At 51.3% G+C, this 4,738-nt stretch overlaps 1 long non-coding RNA gene across 3 annotated transcripts; it reads right to left on the bottom strand.

Annotated features, from left to right (window-relative positions):
• Positions 1 to 346: 346 nt before the first annotated feature.
• Positions 347 to 2,856, bottom strand: LOC149127754 (uncharacterized). Of its 3 annotated transcripts, none has more exons than XR_016229592.1 (3): positions 2,719 to 2,856; positions 1,503 to 1,817; positions 347 to 779 (listed from the first exon to the last, which is right to left on the bottom strand). It is a non-coding gene; the product is annotated as an uncharacterized LOC149127754 (long non-coding RNA). The 3 variants fall into 3 exon arrangements; XR_016229590.1 differs by having other exon boundaries at positions 347 to 837; XR_016229591.1 differs by lacking the exon at positions 2,719 to 2,856 and adding an exon at positions 2,596 to 2,701 and having other exon boundaries at positions 347 to 837.
• Between the last annotated feature and the right edge of the window lie 1,882 nt (positions 2,857 to 4,738).

A 4,738-nucleotide genomic window follows, 5' to 3' on the forward strand; every position in this document is an offset into this window, starting at 1 on the left:
CCTGAGTTGTAACAAAATCTTTCATTCATAGACACACAGAGCTGAATGTACCATACTAAGTAGGATTATTGTCGCATTCATTATTATTATTTTCTATTAGTGTTGAGTTCAGAGGCTCATTGACTTCCATTTTTCTGCTGATTATGCTTCTATAATGGCAACCTGGGTTTTAAAACCGTTGTTTCCTCAACTCTTGCTGATTTACATCCTGTCAAAGTCACCTAAAACACGAGATTTTTCTTCTCTTATGTGTCCCTGGGGAGCCTGCTATCTCATATCTTGTATGTAAGAAAATACATGTTTCTAATATTGGTATGGGTTTATATTTAATCCACTAATTCTCTTAAGAATTCTGGCCCAAGGTCTCACGCTGTTTTGAGGAGTTTCTTATGAGTCACTTGGATGAGCATATTTGGTCACCAATTACAAATTGCGCACATTAAAATTATTTCATCATCTAATTCCCATACAACATTTACATCATCTCACTTCCAAGAAAGATCCCCTTGGAGGGTACCCTGGGTCACAGAACCTGACAACTCGAGGGGCTCTGGGCTGTGCCTGTGACAGGGAGGAGCCCCTCTATTTCAATACCTATAACCCTGGGCCAATGCCGAAAGCTTGGGCTGTCTCGTGGAATCCATCATCCCCACACCTTCTGGGAAAGGAATTAAAATGAGGCGAGCACATGGAGGCGAAGCAGATGGTTGGGCGGATTCCACGATGGATGATGAGCAGGGAACTTCCACTGTCTTGGACTCAGCACCAGCTGTCAGCAGCTGGACACGGGAGAGACCCACATAGCGATTAGTGTCCTGGTTGTCAGGGCTGTCAACTCTGGAAATGAATAACAATGGCTGATACATGGGAAGTGCTTTAGCGTTTTCCAAGCGCTTCTCCTGTCCTGATCAGCCTTGAGCTGGGAAGGCTTTGGTTTTATGGACCTGGAAACACAGATTTGAAGGGGTTTTGGTTCTTGCTGTCATTCACAAAGCTGGGAAGGGTGGAGCTGGAGAGCAAGACGGGGCTTCCTGGCTTGGAATCCAGGCTGCACCTAGGACACCCAAGGTCCACCAGCCTGGCAACCAACTAGCGAGCATTGATTTAGCGCTCGCTCTGGGCCTATCCCTGTGCTAGACACACGAGTACAGCATGAGGGATGGCATTGTGGGGTAGCGGGGTAAGCCACCGCCTGTGACACAAACACACCATACAGGCAAATGTTCACATCCCAGCTGCTCCACTTCTCATCCAGCTCCCTGCTAAGGGCCTGGGAAAGCAGCGGAAGATGGCCCAAGTGCTTGGGCCCCTGACACCTGTGCGGGATATATATATATAAAACTATGCGGTATATATATATATAATATAATATATAGCAGGATATATATAAAACATACACACACACACACACACACACACACACATATATATATATATAAACTATGCAGTGCAGGATCTCTGTGCACCCCGGGAGGAGAGGAGACACACAGGAAGAATGATACCTTGGCCTCCCCGGTGCTGAGAATAAAATCCAGGCCCTCCCCCACTACTTCCACTCTGGGTGCGCCGTCCTCTGGGCTCTGGCTTCCACCTGCAACGCCGGCGTGGCCAGTTGGTTTCCACGCTGAGCTCTTTGATCCTGTGACTCCGCAGGCCTTTCCACTGGCAGATGTTTTCTGGGTGCTCACTGCGTACCAGGCAGTGGTCTGGCATCAGGGATGTGTGCGGGAGCTGCCTCACGGAGCCGCTGTCATGGCAGCTCGCAGACAACATGTTCATGAATGTGGCCCCGCCCAGGCAAGTGGTGCTACATTGATCTGGGCAGTGAAAAAAAGGGTAAGTTGAGCAAGGTAAGCAGGATGAGAAGGGGGGATAGGTATTCATCTAAAATAGGATGACAAGGGTGAGCTGAATTGAGGTGACATTTGATTAAAAAAAATTGGAGGGTGTAAAGGAGTTTGTTCTGCACATATCATGGGGAGCTGTTTCAGGCAGGCAGAACAGGCCACCAGAGGCCATCAGGCAGGGGTACCTCAAGTCAGCAGTTGGGCCTAATGGACATATTTAAAGGTGCTCAAGTTCATTTGTCACCAGGGAAATGCAAATTAAAACCGCAACAGGGGACAGTGCTGTGGCGTATTGAGTGAAGATGCCACCTGCAGTGCCGGCATCCCATATGGGCACCAGTTCCAATCCCAGCTGCTCCACTGCCAATCCAGCTCTCTGCTGCGGCCTGGGAAAGCAGTGGAGGATGGCCCAAGCCCTTGGGCCCTGTACCCACGTGGGAGACCTGGAGGAAGCTCCTGCTCCTGGCTTCGCATCGGTACAACTCCAACCCTTGCTGCCATTTGGGGAGTGAACCAGCAGATGGAAGACCTTTCTCTCTCTCTCTCTGTGCCTCTCCTTCTAACTCTGACTTTCAAGTAAAATAAATAAATCTTAAAAAAAAAAATTGAAAACCACAGCATAATGCCTCACTCAGCCTGTCCAGCAGAGCGGCTAAAATGGCAAAGATCCACATTGCTAATGTTGGCGAGGCGGTGGGACAAGCCCAACATTTGCCCACTGCTGGAGGCAGAGCATAAGCGACTGCACCTGCTTTGGAAAGTTCCCGGGCGGTGTCTGTTGCTGAGCACAAGACCAGCCGAGGGAGCCAGGCTTTGCTCGGTTTCTCCTGGAGGAGACTGAAGACCATGGTAACAGCCCTGCGCCTCTCACCTGTGAGAGCTGTTGAGCCCATCAACGAGGCACTTCAGAGCAGGTGGGAAGCACTTGCAAACTTGTTCTGTTCTGAGGCGCCCGTTCTGCTTCTGGATCCCACAGGATGGCAGAACCTGCTGTCCGGAACCTCGACCCCTCTGCGTTAACTATGCGGAGAGCAGTAGCGTGATTTTCACAGGTGCAGCTACTGTAGAAGCCCGTTCAGCCCTCCACAAAGCAGCTGCATTTTCCTGCCTGATACCTTTGGGGGTGAGGGGAGCGCCTTCTGCGTTTGGGTGGCAGCCACCCATGTCGGGGGCCATTCTGATGTTAGGTGGCAAGAGGGGGCCATCTGGGAGCCGCATGAGGGACTCACCCAGCAGAAAACCTGCCTTGCGGGTGGCTCCTGCACTTCACTGGCAAATATGCTCTTGCCTGTTTGGGTAGCTTTATTCAGAACAGACAAATGCTGGAAACACAAATGCCCATCAACAGGAAAATGCAGAAATGAGCTGTGGCCGAGCCATTTTGCTGTGGGTTGGATAGGATTTGCTTGGGTCTCCCAGGGGCTCGTGCTGGGGCCTTGGGCCCAAGGTTGGTCATGTTAAAAGGCAGTGGCGCCTTTAAGGGCTGGGGAGGGGGCGGTCCTTAGGTCATTGAGGAGCTGCCCAGGGAAGGGATTAAGGAAGCTCTTTCAGGAATGTTTTTTTCTTTTTGTTTTTCTTGAAGATTTATTTACGTATTTGAAAGGGGGGAGGATGGGCAGGAGAGGCAGAAAGAGAGAGAGAAAGAGATCTTTCATCTGCTGGTTCACTCCACAAATGGTCACAATGGCCGGGCTGGTGGAAGCCAGAAGCCCAGAACTCCATCCGGGTCTCTCCGAGTGAGTAGCCGGGGTGGAAGTACATGAGCCGCCACCTGCTGCCTTCCCAGGCACCTTAGCAGGGGCTGGATTGGCAGTGTCACAGCTGTGAGCCGGTGCTCTGATAGCGGATGCCGCCGGCCCCCAACCCTCAGCTCTTGCAGGAGGGAGTCGTTCTAGGAGTGGGCCTGACCTGGAGTCCCTCTCTGGCTTCCTGTTTTGAGACGTGAGCTTCTCCCCCGACAGGTATTCTGCTATTGCCGCCGTCAGCCATGGGGTCACGCAGCCAAGGGGAGCCCACCAAGCTGAGCCGCGCCCCGCCAGCGCCATGCCTTTGAACTTCCAAAAACATGAGCTACCTAAACCTGTTGTGCTTGTGAAGTTAGCCTGCCTCGGGTATCCTGTAACTGTGGTGAAAGATGAACTAATAAGCATACATAGAATACTGCTCAGCAAACAAAAATAAAAACAACAAAGAACAAACTACTGCTACGTGCAACAAGATGACCAAATCTTAACCTGATGAGGAGTGAAATAAACCAGAAAAAAAAAAAGAGCAGAAAAAAAAGTCCCCTTGCCTGGAGCAGTTGGGCTTAAATTGATAAACTTTGTTCCTCTTGCGTTTTTTTTTTCTTTAAAGATTTATTTATTTATTTGAAAGTCAGAGTTACACAGAGGAGAGGCAGAGAGAGAGGTCTTCCATCCGCTGGTTTAGTCCCCAAATGGCAGCAACGGTCGCAGCTGCACCGATCTGAAGCCAGGAGCCAGGAGCTTCTTCCAGGTCTCCCACGTGGGAGCAGGGGCCCAAGGACTTGGGCCATCCTCCACTGCTTCCCAGGCCACAGCAGAGAGCTGGATCGGAAGTGGAGCAGTGGGCCTTGAACCAGCGCCCAAATGGGATGCCAGCGCTTCAGGCCTTGCGGTTTTTAGGTTGAATGGTTCTAGGCCCATTTGTGGGTCTCGTGCAGAAAACCCAATGCCCTCCATGTCTGTGCCTCAGTTATCCACTGGGAAGGCCTGGCTCAGCCACAGTTTTGCAGGCTGGGAAGTCCAAGATCAACGCCTTGGCGTCTGGAGAGGGGCTCTTGCTCGTCCTCACGGGGTGCGAGGGGGAGGGCAGAGGACCCACTCCCACAGGCCCCAGCTGCCAACACTGTTGTGCTGGGGAGACATCCA

This window comes from Oryctolagus cuniculus, chromosome 2 (genome assembly GCF_051225735.1).
Source record: "Oryctolagus cuniculus isolate XC-2025 breed Fujian yellow rabbit chromosome 2, ASM5122573v1, whole genome shotgun sequence".
Classification (NCBI taxonomy): Eukaryota; Metazoa; Chordata; class Mammalia; order Lagomorpha; family Leporidae; genus Oryctolagus; species Oryctolagus cuniculus.